This window comes from Haliotis rubra, unplaced genomic scaffold (assembly GCF_003918875.1).
Source record: "Haliotis rubra isolate DU_JTF1 unplaced genomic scaffold, ASM391887v1 Scf81, whole genome shotgun sequence".
Classification (NCBI taxonomy): Eukaryota; Metazoa; Mollusca; class Gastropoda; order Lepetellida; family Haliotidae; genus Haliotis; species Haliotis rubra.
The window spans coordinates 9,059-33,117 of record NW_025767535.1 but is presented as its reverse complement, the minus strand read 5'-3'; the positions used below and the strand labels follow the sequence as shown (position 1 = coordinate 33,117).

The following is a 24,059-nucleotide window of genomic DNA, read 5'->3' as shown; positions in this document are numbered from 1 at the left end:
ACAGACCATTCGAAATCGTTTGCGGGCTGGCACTCTCCATTCTCGACGTCCATATCGTGGGCCAATATTGACGCCGTTTCATCAAAGTCAACGTCTGCTGTGGTCCCAACGTCACCTCCGATGGACCCAGACAGACTGGAATCGAGTCGTCTTTAGCGATGACTCCAGGTTTACCCTCAAGATTCGCGGACGGCAGGCATAGAGTCTTGAGACGACGTCGTGAACGGTATGCCCAATGTTGTGTACAGGAAGTTGACAGGTTCGGGGGTGTGGGGTGCTTTCTGTGGGAACAACCGTTCCCGACTTCTGGTCATCTGTGGACACCTCACAGCTGGTGCTTACCGCGACCAGGTGCTCACCCCTGAATTCGTTTCTTTCATGGCAGCTCATGGCCCAGGTCTACAGTTCAAGCATGAAAATGCTCGGCCGCATACCGCGATGTTGACACTTAATTTCCTTCAAAAAGCTGGAATCAACGTCATCGACTGGCCATCGAGGTACCCTGACCTTAATCAAATAGAACACGTTTGGGATGCACTTGGGAGAAGGCTTCGTGGTCTTAGGAACCAACCTCAGAATTTGCAGGAACTTGGCGCTGCCTTGCAAGAGCAATGGTGCATAATCCCCAACCATGTGTTCACAAGCATCAGGCAGTCGATGAGGAGACGGTGTTTGGAAGTGGTGAATGCGCGTGGCGGCCATACACGATATTAAACTGAGAAATTTCGTATTTTTATTCTTGTGATTTGACATTGTGTATACCCATGTTTTGGAACAGCGGTGTAGCCTAATGGAACTGATTATGGCACTGTCAATGTATCGAGTACATCACACAGATCTCAGCAATGAAATAATAACACTTTAACCATCTTACCATCTCTTGTTCTTTTAAAGTTTCTTTTTTGACTCAGTATATTACTTCAAAATATTTTCCGGTATAATTTCTTGTTTCACGAGAATGTCCTTGGTGGCCATCGCCATCCCTTAGTCCATGACGACCATGCCCATGTCCTGCACGTTGAAATCGCGTTTGATCGTAGGCTGTTTGAGAACCATTTTCGTTAAGCGAGCATAACATACGGTTAGTCTGGCGACTACGGCGACATGATATGCATCGTTGACGAATGTTTTTCCTTCCGACGACATCGTGTGTATATAATATATATACATATTTTTTTTTTTTTTTAAAACAAAAAGTATAACATAACATGCTGAGTTGTTTCTAAAGCTTTGTCTGTTGTTGCGGTCGTTTCTTGTTATTATATAGCTGCATAACGACGACCACCCTTAATCCCATTGCCATGGCGGCAACAATGTAATGGGTATTATTATTATTCTTGTGGTGCTTGGCTCAACCACCTTTTCTACCAGCGGCGACATTTTTAGGATTCTTGGTGGTGACTAGTCATATTGGTGTCGTTGTCGTTGTTTCCATCTGTTGGCGTTTACTCCTCCTGTTGTGCATCCATGTTGTATATTATTATCATTATTATTTTTTTCTACTTTAAATTGACAATGCTTTGCCGTGATGATCGCCGGAGCCAAAAACATGCCTTATCTGTGGTACAGCACGCAGCTGACGGTGCTGAAATCGTGGTCGATGAACAGATCTTTCTCGAGATCTTCCCCCAGGTTAAGTCTACGTTCCCGGTGGAATGGGAAGGAAGTACGATGCTTTGCTGGCGTAGACCTGCATTATGACTGACCCTATGGTTTTAATCTTTTCGGCGCCGAGTCTGGCTTCGTATCTCGCGTACCGCTGTCGATTTCTTTGGCTGGCATTTTGTGAATTTTTATCGGGAGTGTGGTCGCCCCCACCGAAGTATTGTTTGGCTTTGCCACCGACCTCGAGCGCCACCAGTCTCTCTCGCTTGTCGTTTTTATTATTATCATCATCCAAAATTTTTTTGAGTACTCCATCTTATAATGTAACAAATGATTTTTAAGTCTTATAAAATAAAATGCGATGTACGCGAAACACAGCGAGATGAAAGTCAAATTGCACACAACGATAGTTTCGAACATTATTTTGCTTGAGACTTTGCTTGAATTTTGCTAGAATTTTGCTAGATTTTTTATTAAGCTAACAGACTTTATACGCAACGGGTTTGTCAGTTTTCAACAGGACTTGTTCACAGGCGTGTTTCGTTTTTGAGAGCTGTTTCTTCACTCGTTCTGGTTCTTGTTTGCTCGGGATCACTTTGTTTTCTCGCAAGCAGTCCTCGAACGAAATCCCTGTCCTTGAAGTGAAACAGGACGACCCATTGCGTCTGTTCCCATAATTTTTTCAGCACCGAGTTGAATTTCTGCTTCAAAACCCAAACGCCCAAACGCTCTGTTTCGTGTGTGCGAAAAGGCCAGGTTCGACAGCATGTCTCGTTTTTAACCATCTCCTTGATGGCGCTGCAGTCGTCCAGCATGAACAACATAGATTCTCCTTTCAGCTTGTTGTGGTAAGCACACAACCAGTCCTGCAGACGAATTCCCGGATCGAGTTTGTGCACGTCCGGGTCCGTCATCACCCACGGTCTCTCCGTGTTCACACATAAAGTGGGGCAGAGAATGACGATGTGGTTGAACACATCATGATAGTAACCTTCCAGCATGTCCAGCATGAATGCGGTCTTACTGCACCCCGTCTGACCGCACACAATGTCGCAGTTGGGATCGCAAGGTAAATCGATAAACGTCTTGTACGAATCTTCCATTGTCTATATTGAGTTGCGCATCCATAGTCACGTACAAATATAAATTTAACTTACGGGACGGATTTTGCGCCTTCTTGGTGATTTGGATTGTGATCCACTCGCTGCCATTGTCAATGCGGAGTCCGCTGCCGTGTAGTCTGCCGTCCTCCGTGGATCGCATGTCCCGCCACAATGCGTAATGTTTTTCCAGGTAATCACCAATTGTCACGTTGGGCACACCCAGTTCTTTGACAACGTCGTTGACTTCAGGCGAGTGTCACTTGATGGCCGTAGTTTTCTTATCTCATCCCACTGCTGGTGAGCTCGCATGTCTTTGCTGAACAACTGGTTGGGCACACCCTTGACGGTCACTACCACTTTCGTGATCTCAGGATTCCAAGTGAGTTTGCTGTCTCTTCGAAACGGTTCATATTCCGCCACTGGAATGATCAAGATGCCTTTCATTGATCAAGCTGGCACGTTCAGGTTGATGTTCCACAAGGTGTCGCCCTTGTAAGTGATGATCGTCCGGTGCCTCAGCACTTGATCGTACAGGATTGACAGCTTTCCTGAGTACTGGTTGTGAATCTCCCGAGCTAGTTCCTGGCTCATGACCATGTCGAATTCCAGCGAGATGTTGTCGACGACGTAGCTGGCCTCATTGCCATCCGGCATGAAGATAAACTTGCCGGAGTTGTTAAACATGCCCAGCGCGGCCTGGTAAAATGGCATGTGTCCCTTGAGCAGCTCGAAGTCGAGCGGTATGCAAAATCGGTTCAGGTACACCTCGGCGGTGGCTTTGGTCCCTTTCCGTATCCCATTGAGCTTGGTCAGGTAGCCCAACAAAGTCCTTGATACAACATGTTATCGCATTCGTTCTCGGTCTCCACAGGTCCATGTAGGTGAAAAACATGTCGCTGTCGTCGATGATCAGCACCTCGTTCCCGCTAATTTTGATGGCGGTTTTCTTGAAGATGGCGTGACCCAGGTTGCGCACGATTGTGCGTTTGTCGTTCGTGGACTCCAACGTGATGTGAAAAGCCAGTCGAGCCGTTCCTGGTTTGATGACGTCATTCGCGCCCAGATTGGGGAAATGACCCAACAGCGGATTGTTGGTGATGGTCACCGACTGAAGCACGGCTTTGACACCGAGCGTCTCTCGCGATCTTCGGAAAGGATCTAGCTTTCCTCTGTATTGCAACATTGTTTATATTGAAACTATGTATATTGTAAGTTTATTATAAAAAATGGCTGACGATATTCAGATGGACTACGATGATGCAGCAAAGGGCACCTCGTTCATGGGCAACACCGTGGGTAACGAACACCACTATAGCAGGTCATGGACGATTATTACGATGCCCTAAAGCGCGATAAAAATTGCGTCAAACCATTGGGTCATGACTATCCGAAGTTCAAAATCGACAACGAAGGGACACTGCGATCAAAAGCTCATCCGGAGGTCGATCTCATGAAAAAACACCCGAGAAAACTACTCGCCTTGTGTACACTAGCCAGTTGCCATAGGGGTAGTAAACTGATATGCAACAAACTAAACCTGCGAGATTACGGCGGCGCACGACCCAAACAACTTCCGCCGAAGCAACTTCTGCTGCAAAATGTAAGGACCGAACTCGGTGATGCTGATGCCGCCAATGATCCATGAGAAATGCCCCAGCATGCCAAAGAAGTGTCGGACGAAATCGAAAAACATTGGTCACATACTCGAACAAACCCTTGCCCGGTTTCGAATTTCCTCTTAGGGAACTTCGGGGTCTAGACGAAGCCTTGAAAAACGTGTGCAGAGAACTCGTCAACAGCATACCCACGATGGTCGAATATCAGTAAATCCATAGGTAACAACAGGATATTCATCGATGGAATTCGCCACAATTTGTCCCACAGTTATTACAGCACTTGCATGCTGAACAACGAAATTTTCAAACCCATCGGAGCCAGCCTCAAACTCAATGAAACTGAGACGAATGGCACAATAACGTTAAAGACCGGGGAAAAATCCATCAGGCTCGGTAAAATCGCAAAGCACCGCGAAGTTAAACACGATAGACGATCATATTTCAACCATGCTCACCAACTCTAAAATCTCTGAGGAAGAGTTTCGTTTGGTGCTATCAGAAATCGCAAAATATCACACAATGAAACAAGATATTCGAATCAAGTCTCGTACAAACGGCGTCATCAGCGAAGACGAGAAAAAAATTCATAGAACAAGGGAAGCAACAGGCCTGACCGAGACGGCAGCTTGGCGACCTGGGTCAACTGCCGGGAGATGAGGTAGGCGATTTAGTGGAAATTAACATAACGTTGCCAGCCAGCCAGGCAGTTGTCTGTACAAGCCAAGCCGAGCCGAGACACACACACTGGGACTGGCTCAAAGCGCTCGCTCGGTAATACCGAGACGCAGCTTGGCGACCCGGGGGAACTGCCGAAAGATGCGTTTCATTCACCTTCAGACATCTGTAGCCTCGCTAGTAAGCCGGCCGTGCATCATCATAGCCGAGCCGAGACACACGCACACTCGAACACACACACTTATACTCGTCCACGGCGCTCGCTCAGAGCAACCCCCGAGACGGTAGCCAGGTGATGACTGCTGAGACCTGGGTTTCATTCACCTTCAGACAGCTCACACATCGCTACAAGTACGTCCTAACGAGATGGTAGCAAGGCAGCTCGGGAGAACTGCCGAGAGCTGCGTTTCATTTGGCTTAAAACACCCTTCGCCTCGATAATATATAACAAGTACGACAAAACGTTGGATTGTTAGCCTTTCGCCAGACCAACCCCATGCTCACTAAAAAGTGATTATTTCCTAAACTATTTGACCGATTTTCGTGAAATTTTGCATGCATCTCGGCAGATGGTTACGCTATAGCAAAACGACATTTTGCCTTTTCCCGACTGACCCCATGCTCACTTAAAAGTCAATATTTCAGAAACTATTCGACCGATTGTCATCAAATTTTGCTTGCACCTCAGTAGTAGTATACACAATGGTGGGACTGGATTAGGGACTTATCCAGTGCCTTAATTTGGAATTAAGGCCTTGGGAAAGACCTGATCCAGTTCAACCATTGTGTATACTACTACATGTGACATCCTAGTCGACCATCCTTCCCGTTCACAATAGAACACGTGACATCCTAGTCGACCATCCTTCCCGTTCACAATCTCGCATCTCGCTACAACGCAAAATGAACTCAACCCGTGATTAACAGTAAGATTTGGTAGCCCATGTGTTTGAATGTTCGGTTATTCATTGATGACTGTTCCTCAAGCTGAGTGCCACGGAATGACAATATTTGTGGCTCCATCAAAGACTAGTGCTAATAGCGGTATAGGTTGGTAAGTTGTTTAATGCAGCACTCAGCAATATTCCAGCTATATTGCAGTGGTCTGTAAATAAGCCAGTCTAGACCAGACAATCCAGTGATCAACATCCTAAGCCTCGAAGGACGCAATTGGGATACGATGACACGTGTCAACCAAGTTAGTGACCACTCGATCCTCCTGACGCCTCTTACGTCAAGCATGGGTTCCTTAAGACTAATTCTAACCCGGATCTTCACGGGTGCCTGACAATAGGAGCACAAATAACCCTAGGCTACTTGCCTTCCTATGAATTTTTAGGAAACACCACGAAATATGTACTTACATCCAGTGCATGTCGCTCCAGTATATCCGGGCCTGCATGTACATCTTCCTGGAGACGTGCAGGTCCCACCGTTAGCACACTGATTGTAACAGATTGCTGAAAGAACACAACGTGCACAAAATTAGAAGATTATTGTCAATTATTCTTTAAACAAAATCATAACAACCTACCACATGGTCTACAATTGTACTGAAACGACAACAGAGAAGTAGACAACCGTAGTATTAATCTATGATCTTTTTGTTCAACAGAAAAGTAAAAAGGGATAGATTTGTAACAGTAATTACGTATGTTGCAGTTTTGGTTTCCACGGTCGTCGGTCCACCCGGCACAGCACTTATAATGCTGGGTATAAACGGGTACGGGTACAGATGCATAGGCACAACACCTGAAACAGAAATAGTTTTCACCTTGTCAATAATTTAATTACGAGACTGTAGAACTACCATCGGGAGTGTTTTCTACCGACGTTTCTGAGTCACTGAATGTTTGAGGTAAGCCAACCTGGCTAGACCTTTTATAAATTTCTTAAAATTCTCTGCTGGATACATGGACGGAAGTAACACCAAAACGTATCATAACAGATACAGTTGTATCAATGCTATAAACTAATCCTATGACATTTGTATCAGGTTCCTATTCTTTAAAAAGTAATCTTGGGTGTACAATTTCATTCAGAAACACTAAACAACCAAACTGTAAATTGTCATAGGTACAAGGGTCACAAACATGAAATCACAAAACAGTCTTAATTTCGATGCATTTACACCATCACAATATGGGAGTTCACAATAAAACAAAAATTGATTCAATGGATTCGGACCCGTGAAGGTCCGGGTTAGAATATTGATCTTCAGTAACCCATGCGTGTTGTAAGTGGCGACTAAGGGGATCGGGTGGTCAGGCTCGCTGACTTGGTTGACACATGTCATCGGTTCCCAGTTGCGCAGATCGATGCTCATGCTGTTGATCACTGGATTGTCTGGTCAAATCTCGATTATTTTCAGACCGCCGCCATATAGCTGGACTAAACTCACTCACTCACTCAATGGATTCGGCTAAACTCACCTCCACCACAAACAACGTGCTGTACAGTGTCCTCTCCGGGTTTCATAGTGAACCGTGGTATAAGGACAGTAGTGTCTGAAACAGAACATTTACACTCGAGAAAACAAATCTGATCGAGAGGATGAGGTATTGAAATTATCCTTGACGCCCTCTGGAAAGTTGTTTTTGTAATACAACACAATCTTTAATGTTTCAATTACTGCAACTATTGGACATGTTCAGGTTACTGTCTCTCTCGTTTTTCTTTGCTTTGTTACACTTCTGCATTAAGAATTTGGTTATGATCAAGTATGCACTATCTATTTTATCTATTTATAACTGAACTCTTAGTGGCCGTAACCAGCCTGACTGTACTAAAAAATGCTCATCTAAACAGATTATAATATGTTGGTGCAATATTCCGTCCACAGTGTGGTTGATCAATGCCCAAATTAAATATGATAAGTCAAAAGTACTATTCTTGAAGCTGTTTAAGATTAGCCTGGAATGCAGAAAGAGAGGGAGATTTAACTTGGTGAGAGATCTACTGTGAAGTGCCACAGGATAGCTGATATCTATTCAAAAAACGTCTTGGGAGTGACATTTGGGACAGATTACATTTCAGATTCCTGACTTGTTGTTACGTCACGACAAACTCCTGGAAACGGCCGGTGCAGATGCATATGTGAGAGAGATCCCTTGAGGATAATTCGTGTGTCATCTGCAGCCAATACAAGAGTAATGAGTGATATCTTCTTGCAGCAATGGATCACACAAACACCAGCATTTTGCTTCAGTTGTTTGTTGAGGAGATTTTGTCTGATGTTAAAGAAGTCTCACATATGATGATGTCTATATTAACTGACAAGGTTATTTTCGTTTTTCAAAATTCAGAAGATATTGAGTAATTTTTACACACTCACTCTTGTGGAAATAACCTGTTATTCTGATAGATTTCCTGTTTTAATTTTTATCACCCATAAGTCTGTCATTGGGATTTTTTATCGTCCACTGTGTCGTCCTCTTGTTCTCGTGAAATGAGATTAAATATTTGTTCAAATGTATCATAAAGGTGATACAAAGTTGAACTTAATTCTATGGATAGTGGATTTACCTAGAAACAATCTCTTCTGGAACAAGGAATGCTACACACTACATTATTGATAGGCTTATGTATATGTTTCTTGTCTCCATCCCTAAGGGTGTAATTTAGGTGAGCTTCAATAAATGGGATACAGCGACATGTGTCAACAAAGTCAGCAACACAAGAAAAAAAATGGTGATTTCCAAAAATTTCCAATTTGGAAATGTGATATTTCTCCTTTTCCCAAGGATCCCCGTGAGTGTATAGACTGTGTATTCGTCCTCCTAGGAGTGTATTCGTCCTCCTATGCGATCAACTAGGAACCAGTTCTATATATTAGTATAACCAGGGAGACTATAAGACATTGCAGATTATCCCTGGTATAACTTCACTCGTCTGCATCCTTGTTGTTCTAGGTGTTAAAAATTGATATTGACTGTCATATTTGCCCTGATATGGCTAGCATTTTCCAAAATGCCGTTTTAAGTGTATGTTTTACGTATTATCCACAGAAGCGCAAATAGTTTTTGACCTGTCACGGTTTGCATAAACACAAATTACATAGACCTACGTAACATCATTGATTAAATAAAAGTTTACCGGACCCACTGACTGACTGGACAGGGTTTATTACATGTCATAAAAGTGAACCCTTGCCAGGGAATAATAGGTTTATTGTAGTAGAATACATTCTTTAATGGTACCCTCTAATTAACACCTGTCACAAGGGATGGACCGTTTGGGTGGTTTATCATTGCGAAATCAACAGTCAAGGCTGTTGTTTTAAGACTGTAGGTGAATAGAGAACAACACGTTTGGGTTTGTGGTCAGAGACGGTGTTATGCAGTTGGTGTATTCACGAAATATCATGAACTTGATAATAGATAATTGGTTATATTGTCCACACACGGGTGGACTGAGGCAAAAAGAACCCAAATGAATTCCTTCTTAAAATCTTCATAGTGTAACTAATTAATTTGGTCATATACAATAAAAGGTGACTAAATGTTTAATTTTAGATAACGTTAAATAATTTCTAGAGAAATCACTACACAAGTTCATATCACAGATGATTCCAGAGACAAATAGTTTATGAGATTCTAGTTTATGAAAAGCATTAAATTCCAAACAAGCCAATCTGTTCTCTAATGCTCAGGAATTATTACCACTTATATGAAAATAGTTTGAGATGTCAACTCAGGAAGCCGACCTTTCAATTTGTATAAGGCTCAGGACGTTGACAAGGGGTAGGCTTTGAAGTTTGGGTGTTATTTTAGCACATTGCTAATCTCATGTGACATGTTATTACAAGCTGGTGGTTGATGGAAGTGAACACATCGCACACGGAAGCCGACGGTGTAAAAACATGATTAAAACAATCATATGATGAACACATTTAAAAGGGCACTGATCCAGAGCAATTTCCGCGCACTGGTTGTTGCTTTTGTTATTGTTTTTCTCCCTTGAGCACCCGGATGATATCCCAGTATTTTTAATGGGTTCGTCACCTTTGCTGCGCCACTCGCATGCGCAATTGATCGTATCTTTTTTACTCGGTAATATTTTCATCTTCATTTTTATTATAACAAATGAAAACAGTTTTAAGTTTAATCATCTGCCAGTGGTAAAACATCAGGACTGAAAAATGACGAAGTCAATGTATGTCTTTATATTTGGTCTTATAATCCTAATTATTTTATTGCCATATTTGTATGCATTTTGAAACTTAATAAAAAGCATACGATCTGCTTATACTTATAGCGTATTTATAACATGACTGTAATATCTAGACATATTATAGAATGCCAACATGCCATCATATTTCACACACGCCCTAGGTATGACCTAGTGTATGCTGTCTGTCTCATTACGCTACACGGCGAAAACAAATGATTCTGTTGAATGCTACCACAAATGAATAAAAACAAAATGCAAATATTAGAAATAAAACAGACTAAAGTCTGCAACAATGTCAGGTTATTACGTTGTTCGAGGTATGTATCCATCAACATCCACATAGGTTTAGTCCCGATTTTGACAGCCTCAAATTTGACAGTGAAATTTCTCGCTTCTGTAATTTATCTAGCCAGTTATCCCAATTTTGACAATGAACTTTGGTACCCTTGTCAGCTCTTCTCGTACCCGTTTTTTACATTACTGGCAAGGATATAGGAACCAATAGAGCTTTGGTCTGGATGTGTATGCTGTTTGTCCCGCTTCTGACAACAGTCCCATCTGCTGTTGTAGTGACTGAGGCTGTTTTCAGGCACTGACATCTCCATATAATGGTACCATTCCTGTTGGCAGTTCGTCTCAGATACCTATATCCATCCAGCAACAATTCTCAACCTGGTATCCTACCATCTAACTTTGTACATTTCTCAGCCATGATGAAATGCGATAAGAAAATGTGATGTATATGTGGGCATATATACTTAGCAAGTAATTGGTAAAGCTACTTCTCCCATCCTGCTCATGACGTAACCTTTTTTAAATACATTGTATTGCATTCATACATCTCAACGGATAATGCTGCTTCTCGCATCCTTTTCTCTCAGTTGATTGTGATGTGATTTGTTCTGTACTTCTCTCAGGTGATTGCATTTACATAACTACCCTTAATTAAACTAACCAGGTTTGAGAGCGAAACTTCGCGAATCATGATCAGTGACCAAGACGCTGTCAAAAATGGGACAGTACCTCCACATAAAGGAACAATATGCCATTGATCTGCATCTGACAAAGAATCCTGTTCCATATCAAGTGTCAACAGTCTAATATGCGAAAAAGGGATACATCGATTCAGTTTTCTTCACATTGGTGTATAACCTCATTGGTCATCCAAGATCGCACACATGGCAACTAATTGCATGATGTCCGCCATTCTTTAAAAAGGTAATTTAATTAGCCAATAATAAGCAATCAATCCACTTGTGTTTTTCTTGGTCATCTCCTCCCCCACAATCCCCACCCACCCGTACCATTGTCTTGATAATTAACATGGTCTGGTGATCCTCTTACGCCTCAAAGGTAACATGCAACCAAAAAATAAAAAATAATTAAAACACAATTATCACGTATTCATGACATATAATATACATTGCTGATTACGAAAAACATATAAACAAAAGTATAAGCGTATAATCACAAATCAAAAGTGCAATATTTTGTACTTGGGTTTACTTCCCAAGAAACGAAGCAGCCGGGATACCGAACCCAGTCAGAGCGGGTGGGTGTGCACTCAAGTGTAACGGCTGGTTCATTTGCAGATGCCCTCATGGCTCATTGTGTGTATATATATATAGATGTTAGGTTTTGTAAAAACATGCTCCTTTCTTGTGTATAACATTTTACAATCAACAGACATCATAACATGTCATATGAACAAGTATCACCTGCCTGTCTGTGTAATTACATAATGTGACAGAGACCGAACTCGGGCCATAAATCAATGCTTTTTGCTTATGGTGTGTAGCCTGATAGGTGTTAGTTCAATTTGCATGTGGTCAGTGATCCAAGTTGTCACTAGCAGACAGGCAGGCAGACACATAGGTGTCAATAAAACAGACATTGAGTTTTGTCTTTGACAACGACATATCTATATAACAGTTAGACATTTTTGCTAAATAATGACACTGCTTTTAAGTATCAAACTGAGAAAGTGACTCGGTAAGAAGAACGTGTGGTGAAATAGACAAATGAAATTAAATAAACAGTTAAATCGGTAATCTACTGTCATAACATATAAAATGCTCGCACCTGTGAAATATCAACAACACGTTAGAAATATAGCTCACACCAAAGCCTTCACCGAGTATTCACCGGACAACACGCTTCCAAGCTGCGCGAACCTATTTCACAGCCCAGCTGTTGAAACCACTTTTCCCCAAAGCGCTGGGGGAAAATTAGTGAATCGTTTGAACTCCGATTTCGCGCGGGTTTTTTCATCGCGTTATTTTTCAACTTTATAAGTTGAGTTTGCATTTTTGATGATTTGTTTCGGTAAGTCCATACCGAAGGGTATCAGAATATGCAAAGTTGTGTTTTACGTTGCATGTGACCTTTAAATGAACAACTTGCCCGACTGGCAAAAGAGGAACTCCTCCATCAACTTACTGGCGGTTAATACATTAAAGGAAAGATGTTGTTTTTACACAGGTACTTTACGACAGGGTGTAATCAGTATAGATTAGTAAATCTACATACATAAACACTACCTTTTGACAAATCCGCTGTGCAAGATAAAAGTAATTAATAAACCAGCGTGTTATCGGTTAATCCTTTGATCAATGTTTGTTTTGTATCTCAGCTGATAATTCATCTTGTTGCACTTCCATGAGCATATTACATAAAACGTAATACATTTGGCGCATCAGACCTTAATTCATAATGTTGAGTATTTACTCCAGACCCAAGAAATGCGAAATGGGAACCTCTGTCGGGTAATCTGAGTGGTATTACCATCATACCAGTTATAAATTCAAACTGGAAAAAAAATCCACATTTACAAGCTTGGAAATGTCTTGGAAAGATGATGTTTCCAAGACATTTCCAATTTTAGAAAGATAAGATTTCCAATTTTGGGAATATACGCAAGGGGAGATAAATGATGGTAAATGATTGTTCTGCATGGGCTAATTGCTATAGCGGCATGGGGGCAGCATGAGTGTTTCATGTGGGCGTTAAGGCGACTGGCGGTAGTCTTTGATGTTTGGTGTTGTTTTAGTAATGATTGTTTAAGGGATTAACGAAAGGATTATCGACTTGACTAGTCGAAATTGCAGTGGTGAACACATTTTAAATGTTCAATGTTTAACTGACCATCAAGTCAATTATGACATATAACATGTGTAGGTTTATACCACCAAATACTGGTTACAGCAAAGGGAGTAGTAATCGCTGAATTGCATGCAATGTTAATTGCCTGAAAGAACTTATGGGCCGACACTGTTTGGAGGATACGAACGGGACTTCAATGTTGCATAAGAAATACATATAAGCATTTGATGTGTACTGAAGTTAGAATTGCAGATACCTAAGTAAATTATCATTTATCATAAATATAATATGTAATAGACATCATATGTTTACATGGCATGATTAAATATCGAGGTAAAAACACAGAAATAAGATCAAATTGGATCAGTCACTATGCCATCTATGCATTAGAAAATCCGAAAAGCTTACACTGCTGGTATACTTTATTGCAATCAGACAGGAACTACCGGGGGGTATTCTCAGAAAACAGCATCCGATGAGTATCCACCCTTCCTAATGTCCCGCTGTTTGGGTTGAAGAAATTTTGTCCAGGTGGCCAGAAGCCCAGTCCCTGTGTCCGTCATGGTCGAGGGAGCAGATACCGACAAGCTTGCAGTTTGGTTTGGAAATTAGACTGTTGGCGAGAAACATTAATCGCTCTGGATCAGTTCCCCTCTAATTACATGGGGGGATATAATGAGAAGAAGCATGAAAGTGTACATTTGACTTCGAAATGGCTAATGCTCAACTTGAACAGAAGTTCATCCCTACACCTCGTTGGTGCAATATGCCGAAGGCCAAAGACAACCCACGAAGAAGAAATACCGGAACGTCGTCTTTAAGAACTGAGACACCAGTTTCAAAATGGAATTTTAACTGTTAGACAGTTTGCTGATTCAGCGTCTCTTCTTTCTCATCTTTAATATATTTATAATGTACTTATAAATGTGTATGTATATTTAAAAAATTGTAATATTTTGAAACATTTCATAATATGATGTAATATAACTATTTATAATGCCTGTAAAATGTAGCATGTTGTAACATGATTAAATAAATTATGTCCATATAGTCTCCCGTTACCACTCGTGGCTTACGCCTTCTATGTTTTTTATGTGTTTTATATTTCAATGTATATACGCTAAGTGAAATGAGACTGAAATAAAACACTATCTTTATACATATATTTGGCTCGTTTTCTCATTAGGTGTGCTCTCATGCGCATAATCCGGAATATCCTCTTCTATCAACACGTAGACCTATCATTGTCTCTATAATCCAATGTTAATTTTTCTAACAGACGGGCATCAACATTTCTCTTAATTCATCCGTTTGGACCAAAGGTCGATAGAGGGGAGTTTCCATGTATATTCTCACGCCGTTATCAAGATAAAAGTTACTACAACCAGGTGAATAGAAGCATATATGCATAGTGACAAGCAGCAAATTAACAACAGGTAATTCAGCAAGTAGAACGTCGTTGGGGCCAACAGGACAGTAAGATCAACAAGTCGAAATCCACTCCATTGTCCAAAATATGGAATCAATCAACATTCAATCACCTTGTTTATCCTGAACGTTGTACATCGAAATGCCACTCTATGCAATAAACAGGGAGTTGTTCTCACGTAAGTGGTATGTTTCGTTGTGTATCCCCATACTGTTTACTGCAGTATTAGTGACATCTGCTTCACTTTGCGATTGATCAATCTTTTGAAGTTGATTTAAGTTCTACTTTAGTAAACTGCTACCTAACAGATTGATCTCAGATTAAAACATCTCATTCCAAATTCGTGTTTTCTATTTCAGGTACTAAGAAATACTGAATTTTTACGTATTAGATATACATCTGTCGGTACCAGTTTGACGTGTCTGGTCATGAGTTAACTAACATAGTGACATATATTTTTGACCATTAGATGTGTCATTCACACGTCATTTATGCCATGATAATGTTCTCTGATCCATTTCATCATACTGTATTTATTTCATTCAATGGTTTGAAGCTCATATGAAAACATGAGAAATGTTACTGTTCCAGTTCTTTTTGAACAGTGAAAGTATTTTTGTTCCTCAAGTGTTCCAACCAATATAGTCATTATGGTTACAAACGACCTGATTTTAATACCTATGAAATTAGATGTTATACACGCGTGCATGCACACACAACCGCACAAAACATCCGTAATTTGTGAATTCTGTTTTGAATATCTAATTTGGTCTAATTTGGTCAGAAACAGTATATAAATTATCTTCCCTTACTCTGAGAGAAGCAAGGCATTATTCGTTCATTTTTTAATAATTTTATCTGCATAAAAGAAGGTATTATCAAAAATGTGAAACAAACTTTCGTATACTACCATATCACTAACATTGCGATATTGACCATTGAATAATGTTAAGTTTAGTCTGTTTTCAATGTCATAATATGTGAGGTTCGTCATTCACACATACATACAAACTGACAGCATAACACAAAACAATATGCAACCAACCCAATGTAATACAATACAAGTTTCACCGCCTGTGCATACCACACTGTTGACGAATCTCTCAGGTGTGTTAGAGCGATAATCACATCCCGACATGATTAACAAGCCTACAGCTCAGCAGATTTTACTAACTTACCTTTTTAATAAGAAAAGCAAGATTTATGGATGTCAACTTCTTTATTGTGAATAACACGAAGTTTCGGACCATATGCTTGCTCCTTCATCAGGTGAAAATCAGGTCACAGTAATGCATTCCACTTCTTAATGCCCATCAAAGATTTAACTTACTTCCAGGGTCTTCTTTAAGAGGCATAAAAACTTGTTAATAAACAAAGCAGTAGGCCTTGTTAATTGGTGACTATTAACTTCCTTGATTCACTCATCAATCAACAAGGGATTAGGTCCCGGGGCGTGCAAATAACAATAATTTACCATCACCCACCAGTTATCTCCCATTGTGGACATTTCCAAAATTGTAAATTTTTGAAAACATCATCTTTCCAAAATTTGAAATGTCTTGGAAACATCATCTTTCCAAAATTGGAAATGTCTTGGAAACATCATCCTTCCAAGACATTTCCAAGCTTGTAAACGTGGACTTTTTTTCCAGTGCAAGTAGTATACACAATGGTGGAACAGGACCACAAAGGTACACCAAGCCTATAAAGTCCAAACTATCCAATTCGGCTCCCAGAGTCACAAAAAAATGAGTGTGTTTGCACAAAACTGTATTTGAGGTTTTGGACCACTCTTTGTTTGCTTTCTTTTTGTTTTGTGGTTCCCAATAGACTATCCAACCCCAAAGACAGGGTTTTCGGGGAAACAATCACCAGTATGTCAATGCAAGTTCACTCGAATTAGAGATACAATAGGTACATAGGTATAGAACACAACAAAATGCCCAGAACCAAGCTATCGTGCAAAGCCTATGCCGAGATCTGATCAGGTCGTTTGTCACTTCGAGAAGCGAAGAGGAAGTACCACATATCGCTATAGACCCAAAGCAACAGACAACGACAACTATTTCCGACATTGCCGAAGTCTTCGAGAGCCTGCTGGAGAAGTGTCCCCACGTATTGCTTTCGGACCGAGAGAAACAAATGCTGGAGAAATCGGGACACACCTTCTACGAGTGCTACCAGATGCCTTGCCAGTTTCTGGAACTGTATTTGCTGTACTTTCCCCCATTCGTAGAAGACAGCAAAAAAGTGGATTTCGTCTACCTCTACCCACCCAACCAATTTCGCCCCACAGCGGGCAAACTCCACATCGTTCTCGCGGATGACTACTGTTGACCGGAACACAAGGACAGACACCACTGGTGCACCGACTGCCTGGCCGCTCTATTGGAACTGCCCACTCTCTTCAAGCCAGACAATTCTATGTGCAAGTGCGGCGCCATCGACCACTGTGTCGACAGCAAGAAATGCCTTCTGTGGAAAAACAAAGCGATAGACTACACACGACCCATGGTGGAGCGACTTCTGCTCGAGGTTCTAGAAGAAATCGCAATCCACTACTTTCTCTCGAATGTAGAGAACCTGTACGACGACGACTACTCTCGTGGTGCCTGCGCTACCAACGCCTCATCAATGAGTTGGCGACCAATTGTCCATGCAGCGAGAAAGAGTCTTGTATCTTCCAACAGCTATCAGGACAAGCAGATCCGCCACACCCCAACCAGTTTCCAAGGTCTACCCCGGGCACATCCACTACATGTAGTAGAAAAAAAGTAGATGTGTACGCGATGGGAAATATAGTATATAGAACTACACATTTTTTGCAGCAATGCATATTGTATACAAGAGAGGAAATCCGCCTTGCTTTACATTCGAGGCATTCGACAAAGCAGAGGCTGCATACCGGAAAGAGAACCCCATGGCGTATTCTTCTGTGGACGAAAAACTACGGGAAATGGCTGGGGAAGGCCCAATAGACCGACCAGCTCGTATACAAGGCCACTTTGGCAAACATACAGCAAAACGGTTTGAAAATCGTAGCAGAGACGAAGATTGTTTGTTGTGGATGGTCACCAAACAGCGGTCTATCTTTTCTCTGAGACAAAGCCACTGCGGTGCTGGTGGTTGTAAAGCGAATAGACCGTCGCCTGCTGGCGAAACCTGCTTCAACACGTCTTGCAAAACGTTTTCTGCTCTGTTGGTTGACATGGCAGGGACGCTTCTATGCGAGTGCAGCCTCGTTGTTGTACGTCTGGGTGGAGAAGGTTTTCCAGAGATGCTCGTTTGGACAATCTACATAGTCGGGAAGATGGCCTAGAATCAGATTTCTGCAGTTTCGAAGTTGAGAACGACTATGTTGTACAGCTTGGTGCGCATCGTTTTGCCAGACTTTTTTGTTTTTACCCACGTGCAAACATGGTGCCGACCGAGTGGGTGTTGTCCAGTATGGTGGTTTTTTTCGCTATGGGTAATTTTTGATATGGGAGAGTGGCAGATTTTGACGCACCAACCATAGGCGTTCTTTTCCGCCAGTGTCTCAAACCTTTTCTCGTATCCTGTAGCCATACCCTAGAAACGTTTTTTCTCCAGTCGATGGCGAATCCAGTAGCAGAAACAGTCTGTTCATCCCTTCATATTCGCTACAGGAAACTTTTGGCACGTCTAAATTCCTTTCGGAATGTCTGCGGCTTTTCTGGTTTCCTTGCACGCAGGGGCTGCTACTTCCATATCCTTGGACCCGCCATAGTTGGGCAAAGGGGAAGTATGCCGTCCCCGTCCCCATGGCGGATCTGCTTGTCCTGATAGCTGTTGGAAGATACAAGACTCTTTCTTACTGCATGGACAATTGGCCGCCAACTCGTCGATGAGGCATTGGTAGCGCAGGCACCACGAGAGTCAATCGTCGTCGTACAGGTTCTCTACATTCCAGAGAGAAAGTAGTGGTTCGAGGTTTCTTCCAGAAACTCGAGTGGAAGTCACTCCTCCTTGGGGTGGTGTGAAGTCTTGTTTTGTTTTTCCAGAGAACGCATTTCTTGCTGTCGATGCACTTGCACATAGAATTGTCTTGCTCAAAGAGAGTAGGGAGTTCCAATAGAGTGGCCAGGCAGTCGGTGTTTCAGTGGTGTCTGTCCTTTGCGGGGCAAAGTTAGTTGGGTGGGTAGAGGTAGACGAAATCCACTTTTTTGCTGTCTTCTACGAATGGGGGAAGGTACAGCAAATACAGTTCCAGAAACTGGCGAGGCATCTGGTAGTGCTCGTAGAAGGTGTCCCGATTTCTCCAGCATTTGTTTCTCTCGGTCCGAAAGCAATAAGTGGGGACACTTCTCTAGCAGGCTCTCTCGAAGACTTCAGCTATGTCGGAAGTAGTTGTCGTCTGCGGCTCGGTGTCTATATCACCTCGGATTTGCGTGTATCGGGCTTGTGATATGTGGTACTTCCTCTTCACTCCCCAAAGGGAAAAACAACCCGATCAGATCTCGGCATAGGCTTCGCGCAATAGCTTGGTTCTGGGCATTTGTTGTGTTCTATACCTATGTACCTAGTGTACACTTACATCGACATACTGGTGATTCTTTTCCCGAAAACCCTGTCTTGGGGTTGGATAGTCTATTGAGAACCACCAAGGAAAAAAATGCAAACAAAGAGTGGTCCAAAACCTGAAATGCAGTTTTGAGTCTGGGAGTCGAATTGGATAGTTTGGACCTTATAGGGTTGGTGCACCTTTGTGGTCCTGTTCCACCATTGCGTATACTACTACATCTTACGACAAGCATGGGTTCCTTAAGACCAATTCTAACCTGGATCTTCATGGGTTTTAGCTTGGGGTGAATGGGTTAAAATAATAGACACCTACATCTAAAGAATATCTAAATAATTTAAGAACTGATAGTAGCAGATTTACGCAAAGTGTGCACATCGGCTTTTACGTTTATATCCTCATAAACGCAAAACGCTAATGAAGTTTATTCTTATAACTACAGTAAGACAACCATAATAACTTCACAGACTGCAAATGAAAACATTAACAATAAAAGCCCAAATTGCTGAGAACCGAACGAAATGAATGGCATCATTCAGGAAAGATTAAAATAATAAAACACCTACATCTTGGGGATATCTAATTAATAACAAAATGATTTACACAATTGTTTGGTCGATGTTTAAATGCCACTTTCAGCAATAAGTATTCCGGTGTGTAAACCATCAGGTCTGAATCAGACAATCCATTGAGTGTCACGCGCCGCTGAGATAGATGATAGCTGATTCTAAAAATAGATGAAAGAACGTATCAAGGTCATGTGCCCATAATTAGGATGATTTTTACCAATTCAAAATGATATAATTTACAGAAAAATAGCATTTGTAGTGCGTGAGTATTTATCAGGAATCTAGCGGCTTATCCCCGGCCTACCATATATGTTTCAAGTTGAATATTAAGATTTTCAAAGTTCAAGTTTCTGTGGAACAATTCAACACAGTCAGATTCATTTATCCAAATGGACGTGTTTCCCAATTTATTAAAACTTAATGTAATGACTCAACTGTGTTATTTGTTCCTGGAAAGAATGGATAGATGATGCCTGCATAATACCAGATCACATATATACCTTGGTGACAATTTTCAGTCCTGGTGTTTTTTAACAAACATTGAAAACGAAAGTTCACCTTCAAGTGTTGATTGTTTATGCTATTGAACAGATACTTTTTACTTCTTAATCTTCTACCATATATTGTCACATCACAATAATCACCAGCTGAAAGTCATAGAAAGTTTGACGAACACGTGCAAGCATGTTTTTGTACTGCCGTTGGTGAACGATACATTGTTAAAAGGACATGTAGGCAGTGCCATATATACATTTGCACGTGCATTTTATGCTATTAGATGAGCATGCAACCTCACGTTGTCAGCTCACACTTGGGTGTGGATTGTTGATGAAGGTTTTGACATTTCGTTACGTTTGTCATTAAATTTAACACTCGTAATACCTCCTCAACGTCAAAGATGTCGTTTGATGTCAGAGCAATTGGGGAGATGCATCGGCATGCTTGAATCAGGCTTCTTACAACGTAACATTACCAATGCACTAAATGTCAGCCAAAGCGTTGTTAACAGAGTGTGAAACCGGCATCAACCGTCATGGTGGTGGTCGTCAAAGCTCCACTACACAACGACAAGACCATTTAATCACCGTTCAGGCATGGCGTCATGCTTTCTGGATAGCCACCAGCCTCCGAGATGACCTCAACGTGTTAACGTATCCACCCAGACAATACGGAATCGTCTTCGTGCAGCTGGCCTCAACTCCAGGAGGGCATGTGTTCGCATCCCATTGACCATACGTCACAGGCGGGAACGTTTGATTTGGGCTCATGATCATGTCACTTGGACACATAACGACTGTGTACAGTTCTCCTTACTGATGACAGGCGCTCGGTACAGGGATGAAATCCACAATGTGTACGTGAGGCCCTTCACTGGTGCCGTTGGTCCAGAGTTCATCTTTACGGAGGATACCGCCCGTCCAAGGTGGTGGATAGGTTTCTTGAAGAGGAAACAATTGTCCATATGGAATGACTCGTCAGACGCAAGCCCTATTGAACAAGTGTGGAACATGCTGAAGGTTGCCCTTACTGGACGTCAGGCACAACCCGGGACTTGGAAGAACTCGGAAAACCCTGGTCGAGGTATGGAATAACCTTCCAATGGCGAGCATCCGGGTTCTTATTGACAGCATGAACCATCGATGCCAAGCTGTCATTCAGGCACGGTGAGGTCATACCCGTTACTGACATTAACTTTGAAATGGCTAAAATCAAAGGACACCTCTTTGTATCCAGTTTGCTATTGTTCGCCTTTTCAAATTTGGAACGTAATGCAATCTTCAACATTAAACATTAAAAAAAGGCGAAATTTCAATGAATTCCTGAACCATCAACTCTTTATAGAAGTCTTATATATATTTCCAACGTATGCGGTGGATAAACCGAACTCATAACATGTGATCCCTATCAAATTCTGAGTAGCATATGTGCATATGTCTGGTATGAGACACGAGGTAGACTTCTACTTCATCCACAACACTTGACATACGCCACCAGTGCGGGATCTCTCTCTCTCTCCCCTCTCTATCTCACACCAATTTCACCATCGCCATTATTTGTTGTAAAGCTATGTGGGGTTGTTACCAGTAAAGTGGCAAGTGAATTGTTCAATGCATTATAGACACAGAGAACAGTATTATGCTCTTTTATCTTTTTCAACCTCAGCTCACCAGCTTCTAAAAAGACCTTTCATGCATCCAGACAGGGAAGTTGAATAGGTCAGCCATTGTCGAACAAAGAAGTTAGTGTTCAGTTCACGAAGCCTTTGTATGGGAAAAAAATGACAATCTGCACGTGGTGTCATATTTTGTTACGTGGCTACGAAGTCGTAATGCTTTGGCTGCAGGTGTGACCCTTACATGGATTACTTCAATGTGAAATTGTATTGACAAAAATAAGTCGGATTTATATCAACTGTTATAGTATGCCAGTTGCATGTCCTTCAGAATTGTGATATAGATATGTTGTAGACAAAACATAATCATTGTCAGTCGGGGATTCGAAGACCCTATCAAAGACATCTGGAAATTCAATGAATACTATCATTTATTATATACCCATGTAAACTTAGGATAATAATACAGGGGTGCAATACAAATGACATGGTCAAATTCCGTACTGCACAGTCATATGTAAATGAAGTCCTTTAGGGTTTGGAAATGAGTCACACGGTAGATTTTCCACAGTATGACATTGTGTCCCCAGTGCCCCATGTCAGTCCTTAAGGAGGGTCTACCTCCATTATATATTAAACAGGTTGTCTGCCTGGAGAGTCGGACCGTTGTGATCCGTTCCGATCATAGCCAAATACATTAAGATGGCCCCACTGCTATCTTGCATGGCATATAGAACAAGGACCCGATGGTTCGTAGTCAGTGTAAATGTCTTCTTTAAAGGCTAATTGTAATGAAAGGGCACAGCCCTCTAGCATGACGGCATTATGCTCAAGGAAGAAGTACAACTCTTTTCAGTAAAGTATTCCTTTACATACAATTATATCTTGAGGACATATGCTTAAAGGTCACATGGAACGTAAAACACAACTTTGCAGATTCTGATACCTTTCGGTATGGACTTACCGAAACAAATCATCAAAAATGCAAATTCAACTAATAAAGTTGAAAAATAACGCGATGAAAACAAACGCGCGAAATCGGAGTTCAAAAGATTCACTAATTTTCCCCCGACTTTTCATAGCACGTGCGCAGTGAAATAGGTTCGCGCAACTTGGAAGCGGGATGTCTGGTGAATACTCGGTGAAGGCTTTGGTGTGAGTTATTTTCCCAATGTTTTGTTGATATCTCACAGGCGCGAACTTTTTATATATCATGACAGTAAAAAAACTGTTTATATAATTTTATTTGTCTATTTCGCTACACGTTCTTCTTACCCGAGTCACTTTCTCAGTTCGATACTTAAAAGCAATGTCATTATTTAGCGTTGACACAATTTCTAACTGTGATATATGTCCTTGTCACAGACAAAACTCAATGAAGGTTTTTGTTTTTATTTTCCTTGTGATAGGCGTGCCTATTGTATTCTAATCGCTATTGTTATACTTGCACTTAAATCCTGAGTACATATGGTTGATTCAAAGCCAAACGGGGGAGGGTGTTCGAATTCACAGTTAATTAACATGCTGCCACTCGAGACATTGAATTCAGTACTCATATATTTCAGCGTGACAATAGAAAAGAGAGGTGATTTATAGACGCAAACGATAAAGACCAAACTCAACATTCAAATTTCATATCTTGTGTGGCCCACTTGAAGTTTGCACAATTAACATTTAATGAACCAATAACATCGTTCGTACCTTCAAGTCTATTTAAAGTCTCACTGCAGACAAGGAAGTATTTTTGCATACATCGCTCTTCAACAGTTTGAATGAGCTATTTGTTTAGATAAGGTTATGAGTTAGTGTATGTCATTAACGGGCTTCAAGATTCAATGCTGGGACAGTAACACCAATAATATTTTAACAACGACATTCTTCGTTCATACATGTTCATTTGTATCGTAGATTGTTTTTTAAATGCAGCACCTTGCACTGTCAATACATTGTACCCATGCGGGGAATTGAACCCGGGTATTCGGCGTGACGAGCGAACGCTGTAACCACGAGGTTACCTCATCGCCCCATTGCTCAAATGTTGAAGATCATCCGTAATCGCGGCATTCATGGAGCAAAGGAACCGGAGGAGGAATGGCAATGCCAAATGTGGGACCACCAGGAATATTGAACTGGAG

General features: G+C 41.5%; 1 protein-coding gene across 1 annotated transcript in view; it reads right to left on the bottom strand.

Moving 5' to 3' along the window:
- The window catches only part of LOC124261811, a 47,137-nt gene extending 39,636 nt beyond the window's left edge, over positions 1-7,501 (bottom strand). The window contains 3 exon segments of the mRNA XM_046696187.1: positions 6,364-6,459; positions 6,651-6,751; positions 7,432-7,501. The gene's annotated coding sequence lies outside the window, so the exon portion shown is untranslated.
- Positions 7,502-24,059: the final 16,558 nt, after the last annotated feature.